This window comes from Melozone crissalis, unplaced genomic scaffold (genome assembly GCF_028551555.1).
Source record: "Melozone crissalis strain CALT ecotype California unplaced genomic scaffold, PUWL_Pcris_2 ptg000066l_1, whole genome shotgun sequence".
Lineage (NCBI taxonomy): Eukaryota > Metazoa > Chordata > Aves > Passeriformes > Passerellidae > Melozone > Melozone crissalis.
Window position 1 is genome coordinate 2,979,768 of NW_026535844.1, and position 16,174 is coordinate 2,995,941.

At 51.1% G+C, this 16,174-nt stretch overlaps 1 pseudogene; it reads right to left on the reverse strand.

Annotated features, from left to right (window-relative positions):
- The window catches only part of LOC128945471 (zinc finger protein 850-like), a 315,097-nt pseudogene that overhangs the window by 101,860 nt on the left and 197,063 nt on the right, over positions 1-16,174 (reverse strand).

Below are 16,174 nucleotides of genomic sequence, written 5' to 3' on the forward strand. Positions count from 1 at the left end.
GAAAGTCACATGCCAACAACGCCCTAGATCTGAGAGCGTTGCTAAGCCATTGTTCTCACAGGTGTTGTTTGCTGTGTGCTACACTGAGCCCAATGAGAAGAAGAAGGGAGCACCGTGCCCTTTGTGCAACAACAGCCTTGGGAGCTCTCCCACCTCTTGGCCTGGCTGGACTTCTCCTGAGTTTCAGGTGGTCCCCCCACAGAAGACCCTCACCTGTTTTACAACCACCGTGACAGACAGACTGAGATGTAAGGAGCTTCTCCATCAAGGACTGAGACATGCAACCCCCATGTGAAAAGGCCCCTCTGCTCCTTCCAAGGACTGGGACTGAAACCCCCAGCCCGGGGCAGGTGTGTGGGGGAGGCAAGCTGACCAAAGCGAGATGTTTCCCTGCAGGTTGTGACCGCTGGACCAAGAAGACAATGGCTCTCGTTTACTGCTGAGAGCATGGACTACCTGTTACATCTATTCCTTATTGTATCTGTTTCCCCTCCCTCACAATTTCCAATAGAGTTATCATAATAAAAACCTCTGAGTTAGCGAGAGACTTTGAGATCTCCCCGACGTAACAGGCAGATCCTTGACTGGACTGGACCAAAGGACTTTGTCTCTACGTTTGGCAGCCCTATTCCCTCTCTCTTCCTTTATCTTTTCTCTCCCTTAATCCCTCTATCGCATTTTGCTGTGGTCATTCAATAAAGGTGCATTTGTTTCCATTATCATTGCAAAACCCCTTGTACCGTGTCGGTTCTTTTTGCACCCTGAGATCAAATCCATGAACCATCAAGAAACCCGTCCGTGAGGACGGATCGTGACACCCCCCGAGGACCCCTCCCCAAATCCCCCCCCCAGCACCCCCAGACCCTGCTAAAACCCCCTCAAGTTCCCCCCAGACCCTCCCCAAATCCCCCCCCCAAACATCCTCAAGACCCCTCCCCAAATTCCCCTCACGACCCCTCCAGGACCCCTCACCTGTCCCTGCGCCTCCTCAGCAGCTCCCGGAGCCCCCCCCGTCCTCTCCCAGCGCCTCCCCCGCTCTCTCCAGCGCCTCCCGCAGGACCCGCCCGAGCCCGGGGCGGCTCCCGGGGGTCCTTAAGGGGGTCCCGGGGTGGGGGGGAATAGGGGGCGCCCGCTCCATGCCGGGCCCGTGGTCAGGGGGCGCTGCTTTGGGCTCGGCACCGATTGGTTGAGGAGGCGCGGGGAGGGCGGGAGTTGCTGAGGGTAGACGTCCGGTGAGTGGTTGGTTTGATAGAAAACGCGGTGATTGACAGGAGAGGGGCGAGGGAGGCGGGCTTTGCCGAGGGGAGGCGCGCGGTGATTGGTTGGTTCAGCTCGAGAGAGGCGGGAGTAGCTGAGGGGAGACCTACGCTGATTGGCTGATTCGGCGCGCGAGAGGCGGGCGGTGGGGAGGCATTGGTCGGATCCGCGCACGGTAAGACCGGTGTTCCTGAGGGAATACCCGCGGTGATTGGTTGGTTTGGGGTGGGGTGCGCCATGATTCGTTAGTTTGGGAGATGAAGAGTGCTGATTGGATGGTTTGGGGTGGGGCGCGCTGCTATTGGCTGGGAAAAGTCTGGGATTTTTTTAAAGGACTTTCCCGGTTTTTTGGGGAAAAACTCTCAGATTTTTCACGAAAAATTCCCATTTTTTTACAGGAGAAACATTCCCGGGTTTTTTGACCCCATATGACCCCAAATAACCTAAATAACCCCAAAACACTCGAAATAAACCCCAAAGAACACCCAAAAAACCCCAAATACCTGAAACTGCCCCAAATAACCCCAAAAAATTCCAAATAACCCCCCAAAAAACCAAAAAAAAAAAACAAATTAAACTCAAAGACCCCCAAATGATTTCCAGTACACCTAAAAAAACCCCATGTACACCAACATAACTTCCAAGAACCCCAAATAATTCCAAATAAGCCCAAATAAACCCAAACAAACCAAAATACTTCCGAATAAACTCAAATGATTCCAAATAACATCAAATAAACAGAAATAAATCAAGTAAAACCCAAGAGAAACCCCAATTAGTCCATAAATAGCCCCAAATAAACCCCAAACAAACCCTAAATTAACCCAAAGAAACCCCAAGAAACCCCAGTTCGCCCGGTCCCCACCCATAAACAGATCCGGAACAATCAGAACGCGCGACACTGATGACGTTCCACTTGCTGGGCACAAACTCAGAGCACTGGCCCCGCTCAGCGATTTTCAGCCAATCAGCGCCCGGCCCGACTCTGACTCATCACTTGCCCGGCACAGACCAAGGCCTCTCACTGCGGTAAATACTCAGAAATCGCGGGGGGGGGGGGGGGGGGGGGGGAAGGGGAAGGGTGTAATTTCCAGCCAATCAGAGCGTGTCTCGCTGATGACTCATCAGTTGCCAGGAGCGGAATTTAGTGGCGGGGGGAAGGTGATCCTGGGGATGGGCTGGGGACCCCAAATTAATCCAAAATGGGGTCGGGACCCTAAAACGGAGCAGGAAGGGCCTGGAGCCCCCAAAATCAAACACGGGGGAGGGGATTGCGGGAACGATCGGAAAGGGGAGGGAGAGCAGGGAAAAGAGGGGGGTGGGACCCCAAAATTGAGCTGGGAGGGGGATGGGTCCCCCAAACAGGATGAAGCCAATTTTGTTCCTGGAATATGTAAAGTAGTTCATGGATACGCGAAAAGCCTATTAATATGTAACAGGCTGATGTAACGGGAGAAAAGGACCATAAAGCAAAGGTTGTTATGGCCACCAAGACCCCCCAGTTATTTTCAGGGACACCCCTTAATTAATCTGGTTTAACTACATCAGCCTGTTGCATATTCATAGACCCTCATGCATATCCATAAACTAATCTACATATTTCAGGAACTATTTTACATGGCCCAGCCTTGGGGGTGTCTCCCTATTTCAGGAGTCTCCACTGAAATACAAAATGTAAACCCCCTCCCTTTGATGATAATGATGATGATGATTACATTAATTATTTTGAAATTAAGGGGTTCTCAGGCAAAGATATGGGAGTAGAAATAACAGTTCTTTATTAGGAAAAATTAAAAATACAAATGCAGTAGTACAAACAAAAAAAGTGACAGAGTCAGAATCCTCTGGGAATCCAGTGGGCAAATATTTATCCTCAGGGAATCCAGTGGGAAAAGCTGAAATTTTTGGAATCTGGTCAGAAAAAGGCTAATCCTCTAAGAATCCAGTGGGGAAAGGGCTGATCCTCTGGGAATCCACTGGGAAAAGCTTTGTCCTCTAGGAATCCAGTGGAGAATGAGGCTGATCCTTTGGAATCCAGTAGGAATAGGGCTGATTCTTTGGGAATCCATTTCTTAACCCCCAAAGACAGGGCACAGGAAGGGCCATGGAGTTTTTATAGGGTATCCCAAGGGTGGAGTTGGGGTTGGGGTCGGGGAGGAGTTCTTAGCAACACAAGAAGGGTGAGATCAAATTCCTGCCTCTTAGCAACAGCAGCACTCCACACAAAACGTGTCCCCAAATCCTAAATTCCCTCTAAAACAACGGAGAAATTATGCAACATCAGATATATTCAATGAATTTCCTTCATTTAACCCAGTTTTGGGTGTTCTTAAAGGATGAAGGTGAAGCAGAGGCCAAACCAAAAGGCGAAGCAGCCAGGTGTGTTCCCAACATGGATCACAGGGAATGGGAGTGACCAGGGCTGTGCCCAAAGTGCCTCCTCCAGTGGGGGATGGAGCTGGAGCAGCGCACGAAGCTCTGCCCGCACTCGGGGCACTCGCAGGGCTTCCCTTAGTGGTGCCTCCGTTGGTGTTGGGTCAAGTGAGAGCTGCTGGAGAAGCTCTTCCCACACTGGGGACACTCGTAGGGCCTCTCCCCAGTGTGGATGCGCCGGTGGGTGACGAGGGTGGAGTTGCGCTTGAATCCCTTCCCGCAGTCGGGGCATTGGAAGGGCCTCTCCTCTCTGTGAATCCAATAGTGCTGGAGGAGATCGGAGCTGGTCTGAAACCTCTTCCTGCATTTATCACACTCGTAGGGCCTCTCCCCTGTGTGGATGCGCCGGTGGGTGACGAGGGTGGAGTTGCGCTTGAATCCCTTCCCGCAGTCGGGGCATTGGAAGGGCCTCTCCTCCCTGTGACTCAGATAGTGCCGGAGGAGATCAGAGCTGGTCAGAAACCCCTTCCCACACTTGGAACACTCATGGGGCCTCTCCCCAGTGTGGGTCCTGTGGTGTGTGATCAGGATGGAGCTCTCTCTGAAGCACATCCCACACTCGGAACACTTGTACGGCCTTTCTCCAGTGTGGATCCTCTGGTGGCTGGTAAGGTGGGAGCTCAGGTTGAAGCTCTTCCCACACTCCCCACACTCATAGGGCCGTTCCCCAGTGTGGATCCTCTGGTGCCTGATCAGGTTGGAGTTCCACCTGAAGCTCTTCCCACACTCCACGCACGTGTGTGGCTTCTCCCCATCATGGAGCTGCTCATGGAGCACCAGCTCTGACCTCTGGCTCCGTCTCCGGCCGCCTTCCCGGCCCAGGCTGGCTCTTTCCCCCTCAGATCCCCGCCGGCTGCGTTTGCAGCCCCTCCTCGTGCGGCATCTCCGGGGCTTTTCCTCCCCGTTGGCTTCCTGCGCCGTGGAGCCACTCAAAACGGCCTCTGCCACCAGGTTCTGCCGCGGGCATTTGTCCTCCCTGCTCTCCATGCTCAGCTCCTGCTCTGGGGGAGGAAGGACAAAGACAGGATGGGATTTGCCTCCGTGCCATAGGCAAGGGCAAGGAGATCCCCCCAGGGCTGAGCTGCAGCCGGGGCCGTGCTGGGCTGGGAGATGGAGCAGCACAGAGGGGAAAGGGGCACTCATCGTCAGTTCGGGGCTGTGCACAAATCACAAACAGGACTGGACTGCTGGGAATGCATCCCGAGCTGTGTGATTTTCCAACCATCTGTCTCATTACTTGGTTATGACAATGGGAAGATGCCAGTAGCTCACTTTACAGGTAGCAGACAAAGGACTTCATGTTAAAACTTACTTTAAAAGGTTTTTGGCCAATCACGCAAAGCAAAAGCATATTGACTGTAGTTCCATCCAAGCACTATAAGCACATTGATGGTTAAAACAACGCTTGCTTATTTCAAGTAAAATACCTGCTTGTAAGCCTTAAAAAACAATGCACAGAGCTCCAGTATTAAGCTTGAAACTTCCTAATATCTTGCTAGATACACTTTTCCGCAGGTTAGGGAGTTATTCTAGATAAGTGTTAATGCACAGACCATTGTTCTATTTCTCCTTACTTTCTACTTCTTATACAATTTTTCTGCTGATCAATCTACTGGCTGCTGCCAAGCCCAAATCAGTTCTAATGTCTCTGAGGCTTGTCTTTTGCAGCTTTCTCAAAACCATCTGATTTTAAGCATTCCAGAGACACTGACTTCCTCCTCACCTGCCTCATTGTCCTGGGGCATCTCCTACTTCCTCGCAGCCTCCCAGGAGCTGGCAATGGGAAATCCTGGTTTGGGGAAAACAAGGGATGAGCACGGTGAGTTTGAAGGTCCCTCTGCCCAAGTCCATCTCTACAAGTCACTGGCACTCTGGGCTCCAGAAAAACCTCCCAAACACCAAGATTCAGCCCGGAAAAAGCCTCCCAGGGGTTCCCCATCCCTGGTCCCTCCCCTCTGGTGTTCGGGGGTTCCCCCTGTCCCAGCTGCGGGGGTCACGCTTGGATTGGGGGTCCCCCTTCTCCTCGGTGCCCGCCCTGCCCAGGCAGCTGGCAGTCCCAGCAATCCCAAAAGCTGCCCCTGCTTCGCTCTCCCCATTTCGGGATGCCGGGGCTGTTTGGGCTCCCGGGCTCCCTTCTCCCCTCATTCTCTGCTCTGGGCTCCAGCGGCTCCAAGGAGTCCCCCTTGCCCCTCTCCAGGCTCTTGAGGCTCCCGCCAATGGCGGCGCTCCCCCCTCTCTGAACTCCCCAATTTGGGCTCCTGGGGGACACAGGGCTCTGCTCCTCCAGGCTGCCTCTGCCGGCAGCCGCCACCGCCACCCCCCGATGTCCCCCAAGGGGCCTTTTCCGCTCAGCCTTGGACTTCTTCATTCTCCAAACATCCCCCAAAAACCCCAACCCAGGGACCCCCCAGGATATCTGGGGCGAGCTCCCCCTCTCCGCTCATACGTGCGATGGGGGGGCGATGATCCCACAGGTGGGGGCTGCGAATTCAGGCAGGGATCGACTGCATGGTTCCCTACCTCGGCTCAGCCTCGATCTGCCTTTGTCCCTCCTCTTCCTCTTCCTCCCACTCCTCCCCTTCCATCCCCGGCACTCCTCCTTCCCCTCTGTCTTATTCCCACCTCCTTTGCCTCTTTCATCACTGCTCTCTCTCCGCCTTCATCCCTTCTCTTCCATCCCTCCCCCTGCTCCTCCTCCCAAACCCCACCTCCTCCTCCCCCTCCATCCCTGCCCTTCCCTCCCTTCTCCTCTTCCCCCAGCAGCAGCCACACCCTCGGTGCCCCGTTCCCGCAGCCCTCGCAGCCCACGGCAGGAGCGGGGATGGAGCCGCGACAGGTCAGGATGGGCAGCGCGGGGCTCTCGGCTGCTCCAGATGCTGCGGGCGGGGGGAACCCGGCCTGGGCCAAAGGAGACACAAACTGGGCAAACTGGGGGCTGCACATCCAAACTGGGCCTTACTGGGGACCCTGCCGGGGCACTGCCAGCCCTTGGGGCTCCTCTCGGCACATCTGCCAGGGGGGAGCGCACACAGGGCTGGGGGATCCCAGCAGTGGCAGCACTGCCAGGGACTGGGCTGGACTGGGATCATACTGGGAGTGACTGGGACTGTACTGGGTTCGTACAGATATCATACTGGGATTGTACTGGGAGTGACTGGGACTGTACTGGGTTGATACTGACATCATACTGGGATTGTACTGGGATCATGATGGGACTGTACTGGGTTTGTACTGACATTATTCTGGGATCATATTGCCATGCCAGGGCAGACTGATCGCACTGATGGACAGTGGGATCATTCTGGGATCATACTGGGAGTGACTGGGACTGGCTTTCTATTGACATCCTATTGGCATCATACTGGGATTGTACTGAGTTTGTACTGACTCCATGCTGCCATCATACTGGGATCATGCTGAGATCACACTGGGAGTGAGTAGGAGCCTGGGGGGGGGCAATTGAGACCATGTTAGGGGTAAATGGGATATACTGGGATGAACTGGGATGGTGCTGAGGATGGCTAGGATCATACTGGCAGTGAGTGCCACTACACTGAGGCTGACTGGGAGTGCTTGGGAGCAAATGGGATCATACTGGAAGGAAATGGAAAGATGGTGGAGGGAACTGGGGTACCCTGGGATATACTGGGAGTGACTGGAAGGAAAGTGAGGGTGAAAGAGAGGAACTGGAACCATGTGGAGCAAAACTGGTTTATTCTGGCAGAGACTGGGAGCACACTGGGCTCATATTTGGATCATACTGGGAGTGACTGGACTAATACTGGGAGGAACTGAGTGTCACAGTGAGCCCTCCCTGCACATCATCCCCCATATTGGGCCTGACTGGGAGCAACTGGGAGCAAATGGCATCATACTGGGACTCACTGAGTTGATTGAGGAAGCAACTGGAACCATGCTGGAGACAGCTGGGACCATACTGGGAGAGACTGGAAGTAAGTGGGAATATACTTTTGAAAAGTGCATATTTTGTGATTGGGTTTTCACAATTATTAATATGAATATTATATGTCTTGTGTTAGAAAGTAACGCTGTATTAATTCTCTTAAGTAGTGGGTTAAATATAGTTTTAGGTTATTAAAAAAATATTAAAATAGAAACTATGCTTGGTATGAGACTTTTTTAAAGAAAGGACTTGCAGCGAGATAGCAGCCACAGGACACCTAAATCTTTCAAGGAAAAAGAATTTATTGCTCTCTTGTCAGGAGAAATAACTTATTCCTGCCTCGAAGCTGCTGTTAGGTTTCAGAGGAAGAAGTTGACAATGACCAGACAGAATCCTGTGTTTGAATGGAATTTATGCATCATGTATGAAGTGTATGAATATGCAACAGGCTATTGTTTCAAATGGTTAATCCTGTGTTAACCGGTGTTCTTTTTCAGGCTTGTGCTGCCCAGAAAAAGGTACCCAGACATGCGTAACTTTGTAATTGTTGTCTCATATTGTCCTAATTCGATTTGTCGCAATTGTTATTACTCTAATATTATTACTATTTTTTATTACCATTTTATTACCATTAAACTTTGCAAATTTTAAAAGCAAGTGATTGGCATTTTTCACAATTTTGGTAGCAGAGGATGGTTACTAACACCTCGCTGCCGGTGCTTTAGGAGAGTCAGAGTGGGGAAGGCGCGCCCTGCCCCGTTGGCAGCCTCGCTCTGTCTCCCCTGGGGTGACCACAGACGCAGGTTATGGTGGACAAAAGGAGACAATAAAACAAAGAGAAGGGAAAAAGGCTCCCTACAACCGTGGTAACTCGTCCCCTAAGAGTAGTAATGTGCACGAAGAACCCGGGAAGGAAAAGGGATTGGTAAGTATTTCTCAGGGGGGCAGGTACAGGGGGATGAATGTGTGTGAATGAGAGGAGGGCTGGTTGTCCCAGACCTGCCAAGTGAGTGCTGGAGTCTCCCACGCTGCGTTTCCGACTTTCCGCGGTAAGTGGCCAGGAGAGAGACGAAGTGAATGTTAACAGGAGTGAGAGAATCCCCCAGGGTAACTGGGACTGGGTCCCAGAGAGGGGCTGGACCCCTCGGGGGAAGGGAGCAGAGGAGTTTCCGAACCCAATCCACTAGGAAACGGGACAAACGAGGCCCCTAAAAACCTGCTGGATTGAGGGATAAGAGTTCCCAAGAGCATCCAGAATTAAAACCTGCTGGGTTGAGGGACTAACATTCCAAGAGCATTCAGGGTTAAGCAAAATTCTGCCAGAGTGAAGATATCCTCAAGAGCATCTGGGATTGGAGCACACAGCTGGGCTGAGGGATAAAAAAATGCCCAAGTGTTGGGGAAGATGAAACAGGAAAGCCTTATAAATATGATTGTCTGGCAAAAGATTTTGACAATATAGAAACTATGAGCGAGATTGAAATGAAAGCAAGCTTTGAGATATCTTAGTTTCTGAACAACTGGAAAACAATGGTATGGCTGGCTGAAGGTAATCCCCTTTTGATGAAAAAATTCCCTCTGCTTACAGACAGGTCCAAGGGTCAGAGCAGACTCTACTAGCTCAGCAGAAGGGGTCCAAAAAGGAGTTTTAAGGGTTTAAAATGTAACACAGTATGGTAATGTAATGATTCTTATAGGCTGTATGTAAATGCTCTAGGATTTGTATCTTGTACTAGATTGGTTAGTGAGAAATAGAATATTCAACAGAGAAGAAAATTTATTGTATTGTAACGGGAACCTCGCTCTCTTACGCTTTTACTCTCTCACTCTCTCACCCTCTCTACCCCACTCTTCTCTTGGGCCTGCTCCGAGCTGTGCCTGGCAGCTCCAAGCAGGGCCCTGCACCCAGGCCCTTTGCAATAAACCGCAAGTTCCACGACCTGGCTGCAGAGATCTCTCGTCTCTGTCCGTCCCGACCGTCCTACCCCCGACACTCCGACACCCAAGAGCATCTGGGGTTGCACAACACAGCTGGGTTGAGGGATATCCAAGAGCACCAGGACTGGCCAGAAACACCTAAAGTTTTAATAGGTGATGTGAAAGTAAAAGGTACCTTATTGTTGCCTTGCTGTGTGTGAGAGTGAGTCACACACAAAATCAGCCTCAGCTTCCCGGGCGGGTGGGAAGGGGGGCTGTGGAAAGAGGAGTGTGTGACCCACAAATAAGCCATTGTTCTCCTGGGTGTGGGGGCTGTGGCATAAGGTACAGGTGACCTGCAAAGGGGCCATTGTCCCCAGGGCGTGTGAGGGGGCGGTGGCTAAAGAGTGTGAGTGACACACAAATCAGCCTCACAGGTGAACGGCACCCGAGGCAGCAGAGTCAGGGCCCTCCCAGGAGGCCCGGAGATACTGAGACCCAGAGGCCAACCCCAAGGTGAGGGGGGGCCACAGGGACCCGCAATTCTCTGTCAACAGGGATCCACTCTGTGTCCTGAGGGTGGGAAAGAATGTGTGGAAGAGAATGGGAAATAAAAGTGAGTGAATGTAGATGAATGAAAGTATAGGTAATGTGGATTGTGTATTTTAAGCTTCAATATATTTCCTTGGAGGGAGGTGTATTGTATTGAAAGTAGTGTGAGAAAAAGATTTTTTATTTTCATGACTGTATTTGAAAGAAAAGCAGTATTTAGGTTGTTAGTGAATGTGAAAAACAGAGGAAGACGATGAATAGATAAGATCTTGAAAAATGAGACAGAAAACCAGTAAGTTGGACACAGGGGGAAAAAAAATGAAAAAAAAAATTCCTTTGGGAGTTATGTTAGCTAACAGAGATACAACTCCTTGCAAAAGGAGAAAATATAGGGTATGTAGTAGTTGATGGGAAAAACATGCAAACTATGGAAAAAGGGAAATTACTGTTAAACTAGTAAGCTCAAACTTGTGAATTATATAATTTAAAAAGAGCACTAGAATATTTAAATAAAGGAACTATATATACTGATTCAAGGTATGCCTTTAGAGTAGTACATATCTGTAAAAAATTTGGAAAGGAAGAAGATTACTTAATTCAAGAAGAAAAGGACTGGTACATGAGGAACTTATTTTAGAGGCATTACAATCAACTAAAAGAGATAGCTATAGTACATATTAGGGAACTCCAAAAGGGAAAGACCCCAGAAAGAGGAGGAAATAATTTGGCAGATCACGAAGCTAAGGATGCAGCAGAAAATGGAGCTGAAATAGTTATGTTAATACTAACTCCAAACGAGGAAAAACTGGAAATTCTAAAGTTTAGGAAAGTCAAGAAAAAAGAATTAAACAAGACAGGAATTGAACAAGATAAATCAGGGAAATGGAAACTTCTTGATGGAAGACAATTACTTAATAAATTACTTTACTTCTAGGAAAATATTAGAAGACAGGCATCAGAAAACGCACTGGGGTACTCAAGCTTTGTGTGATCATTTTTTAAGGAACGATACGTGCACTGGGATTTTTGGATTTACGATGTATCCTTAATTTGCCAAAGGATAAATAAAAAGGTGATGAGAAAAACATTAGGAGGTCCTGAGTCAGCTCGTTGGCCATTTCAAAGTATCCAAGCAGAAGTTTAGATTTGTTAGGTTGTGGGTTTATTTGTAAAAAAACCCCATTTAATATAGAAGAAAGAGAATATGCCATATGTTAGACAGGAGATTTCAGGAGAATAAAAATCTTTGAAGTATCAGAATGCCCCGAGAAAAAACAAGAAAAGAAAAAGGGAAATGAAAGGGAAGGGAACAAGAGGAAAAATCAGAAAGAGAGTGGGATCCTCTGCAGGTCTTGCCCCCTCCGTTCGCGGCCCAGGCGCCTGTCCCGGGTCCCGGCTCGCTGCCCGCCTCAGCTCCGCCTGCCCCGGTTTCCATACCAGGCGCGGCCTCACTGCCCAGGGCAGCTCCACCTGCCCCGGCGCTGTCGCTCAATTTGTGTGCCCTGCTCCCACTGCCTGGCCCGCGGCCGCTCTGCCGGCCATGCTGGGCAAGATGGGGGTTGCTCTGTCCTGCCGCCTGCTCCGAAGTCACCGCGCACACCGCACCCAGGGGGGGTCCCAGCCATCCCATCCCCGGCTGCCCTGCCCGTGCCACCTGCGCTGGGCACCGCCGCTGCTGCCGGGCTCTCCCACCTGCCTTTGCTCTGCCGGCAGCTGCAGGATCAGCCGCCATCAGCCATGTGGGGGCTACCCACGCTCCGCCTCGGGCTCCACGGGAAGATCCCCCTCTGCCGATTCCGGCAGCAGACCCTGCCCACACTCCGACCCAGCCTCGGCGGGATATCCTCCCCTGACCCCGTCCTGCTCTGAGTTACGTCCCCTTGGTAACCACAGCTCCGGCTGTTCAGGGAAACTCTCTCTCTCTACAGGAAGTACCTTATTGAAACACTAGGAGCTCAGTTAAAAGGCAGCCCTCTCCAAATTCTTTCTCAAAACACGGGAGAAAGGCTAGAGAAGGTAAAAAAGTGAAAGAGTTAGATGAAGGGATTGCTCTATTTCCGTTCAGAGAGGTTCCCATGGGAGGGATGCGCTGCCCCGCCCCGCGGGAGCCACCAGCGCCCCTGCCGGCCGTGCCCCGAACTGCACCCAAGGGCAAAGCGCCGCAGCCCAAAGGCCGGGACTGGGTCCGGGCTCTGTTTGCTGTCAGTGCCGCAGCTGTTGGTGTTTCTTTGCTTTATTATACACACTAGTAAAAAACTGGTATTCCTATTCCCATATCTTTGCCTTAGAGTCCCTTGATTTCACTAGTCTAAACATTAAGAGGGAGGGGGTTTGCATTCTCCATTCCAAGAGAGGCTTCTTCTGCCTTCCCGAGCAGACACCTCTCTTGTAAAGCAAGACAAGCACCCACAGGCACTGAGGGGGGCTGCTGAAGGGGCAGAAGAAGGCCCTGCAGAGCTTGGGCACAAAGGCACAGCAGGTGAATGCAAGAAGGGAGCAGCAAAAGGCCAAGCTGAAGGCAAAGGCCAGGGCACAGTTCCTACAGCCCCTGAGGGATCAAACCCAGGGCCCAAGGGGGCCCCAGCACCCAGGGCACGGCTCGGCCACAAGCACCTGGCAGAGGCATTGCCCTCCTCGGCAGGGGAGAGCCCACCCAAACAGCCCCTGGCAAGGAACCAGGGCTCCAGCTGCACGGCACAAGGACACTGCAAGCACAGACAGCAGCACCCTCAGGACCAGCAAGTCCACCCCTTGATGGACATGGATTGGCAGGGCTGTCACAGCTCCCGTCACACCAGGGACCCTCCACACTGCAGCCCTTGTAAACATTCAGGTGGGTTTGCATTGAGAGGAGGCATTTCCTGACGGACACAGGGGCCTCTCAATCCACTCTGAATCTTAGACCTAATGGGGGGGGAAATGCCAAAAATGTCTCTGATTATTCAGGGGATAAGTGGGAAGGATGTGTGGTTTTATTCAACCACTGTTGGCAGAAGTGGGAGATGGGTCTGAAATGCATGAATTTTTACTTGGTCCTAATTGTTATCATGATTTACTGGGAAGGCATTTGATCGCTAAACTCATAATGCAAATTAATATTATAAAAAGTGATACAGAGGCCAGTTCTGTTGTACCTCTGTGCCAAATGTCAGGCAAGGCCTATGCTGAAGTGAACCCAGAAGTGTGGGCAGCCCCAGGGAAAGAGGGAAAATTAGATATGGAGCCTCTACAAATTACTTTAAAGCAACCAGGACAAGCAATACCCTGTTCCAAGAGAGGGAAGGAAGGGCTCACAGCCTGGGATTGAGTCCCTGTTAAAGGCAGGGCTTTTGGAGCCAGGGATGTCTCCCTACAACACTCCTATCCTGCCAGTCAACAAACTGGATAGATGGACAGGAGGAGGAAACAGAATTTTCAAGTGTTAAAATGAAGATTAACTGAGGCGGCTGGCCTGGGCCTTCCAGACACGGAAAAAGAATTTGAATTATAGGTGTATATTAAAGAGGGTCTAGTCAAAGGAATTCTTGTGCTAAAATGTTCAACCCAGTGGCCAGAGAGTGGCCTCGCCTGAAAAGTGATGACAACAGGAGGATCTCCTATAGTTCAAGTCTGGCATCAAGGTAAAGCTTTGACAACCTAAACAGCCTCTAAATGGATGAGCAGGGCTCGGTTATTACAGTATGAAACTTGTTCAATGGCACAGGAGGATTTAGAACTGAGGACAGGGCAAGGGTTTAACCCAGCCTCCTGTTTGAACAGCCTGGAGAGGGGCTGGCAAGGAACCCAGGACTGCACTCAAGGGACAGAGCTCCAGACCCAGGCTGGGACAGATTGATGATGGCACATTGCCCAGCCTGAGGGAGAAAATGTGTTTGTGGATGGCTCTGCAAGGGCAGCAGAAGGGAAAAGAGCTACAAGACAGGCTGTTATTAAGGAAGGGCAATCAGACACAGCGCAGGTCACCGCCCCATGCTCAGCTCAACCACGGAGCTGTGGGTGCTTGTGAGAGCCTGGCACTGAAATGCCCTGAGCAGGAAGGCTTCAATATCTTCTGCTGACACCATGGCACCTAACAGGGGGGCAAAAGCAATTCTCACTGCTTCAGCAACCACTGGAGCAGATATCAAGGCACATTCTCCCACAGCAAGCTGGGCTGGCACAGAGCCTGCCCTGGCACTTTGCTGCTGCCAACACCCAGCCAGGACATCAGCTCCTGCCTAAGGGGTGCAAAGCAGCACCACTGGTGGCCAAGGGGCCCATGCCAAGTGTCCCTGAGGCCACAAACAGCCGCCAGCACAGCTCAACACGGGGGGACCCCTCAGCCTGGCCTCAAGGGCTCTGAAGCCCCGCAGATTTGCACTTCCTGCCTGCAGCAGGAGGATGGGAGGCCGCCCCTGAGCCTGCCCTGAAGGCAACGCAGCAGCAGCCAGGGCTCCACAGCGGGCCAAGCCCCTGCGCCTGCCCACAGATCCTCGCCTGGAATCCTCTGCAATCCTGGCCACCCTCCTCTGCCATCTCCAGCCACTGGGGCCAAGCCTTGCTGCCACTGCTGCAGCTTCAGCGCTGGCTGGGCCTGCACTGCCACAGCTGCTGGGGAACACCACGGCACAATTCCACTCTGGGGCTCACTGACACCCACACTCTGGGCTGCCTGCCATTGCACTGCTGTAAATGTACCGATTTTGGTTCTTTTAAACCTTATTTCTCTACTCAGGCTTGGTTTGTCTTTGCCTTGGGGAAAGGAATTTTAAAGGTTTTATTTAAGGGGTGTTACCCTGCTCAATGGAGATGAGTTTAACATCTGAACACACTGGGAACAGCACAAAAGATACCCACAGAGATAACGACCATCAGCAAAACATCAACATTGCCCAGCAGCAGGAAGGAAAGCTTCATTCCAGGCAGCCTGCAGAGGAGCTTCAGAAATGCACATTAACACTGCTGGGCAAAGTGTGGACAATGCACCTGGGTCTCTTGCCCGGGGCAGGAATTGGGCTGCTTCCCTCTGCCCCTCACCCCAAGCTCTGCCTGCTTGCACTGATGGAATTTGCACAGCTCAAGGCAGAGCCCAGGGGGAGGATATCTGACCCTGCAACACAAACGGGTGAAGCTGCAAAGGGAAACAGCAGATGGAGAATGTTGGGAAAACTTCACTAAAATAAATGGGGGAAAGAATCATCCCTCTGCCCACTCCAACATGTGCTGTAAATGTCTGTGTTATATAGGGTGCATTAGAGCACTGAGATATTCTTGCTGCCACAAGTTCAGGGAAATCAGTTGGGAATCCAAGTATTTCATGATTCAGTTAGAGAAAAGTGGTGAATTGATGAAGTCTTGGCTGAAGAGAGCACCCACAATGGGGAAAAGATGAACGGCCACCAGAACAAATCCTACAACACCATGGACCAGCCTCTGGGAACCCAAACCAATTCATATCAGGAGCCACAGAACCCATTTCTCATTTCAATGGCATCATTAGATTACAAACTGCCCTCACAATAACCAACCAGACAGCTCCAGCTCCTGACCTTCCTGCTGACCAATCCACTGAAATGAGGAACACAACACTTAACCATAGGATGGGATCAGATCATCTGTTAGCAGAAAAAGGAAGAGTTTGTGGAAAATTAAATTACTCAAACTTGTCTTGGCAAATAGATGACAAAGGAAAAGGGGAGAAAAAAAAAAAAACAACGGAAAAAACCCCCAGACCATGTACCAGTCCAAACGTGAAAAGGATGGGAATGGGACTCGGTTTTGTGGCTCCCTGGCAGACCATGGGTTAAACGAATGCTGTTTCTCCTCTGATGTGCTACAGCAACTCTCTTCCTTTTACCAGGCTCCACACCTTGAGAGTGCAGCTCATTCAGCAGCTGAGCGAGGGGCCAGGGACTCGTAGATAAGGAAGTAACCGATGAAACCACCAGCTTCAATAAACCTTACTAATTAACATGGATTGCTGCTCACAGAAAGTCCCGCTAAATTCCTGAACTTCCAGAAGAACAAACCCTTTACAGAGCCGTGAATATCGGCTGTTATGCAAAAGTGGGGATGCACATTAACGAGGACATGCGGTTGCCGGATCGGGAGATCTGAACCTTCCAAGTACCT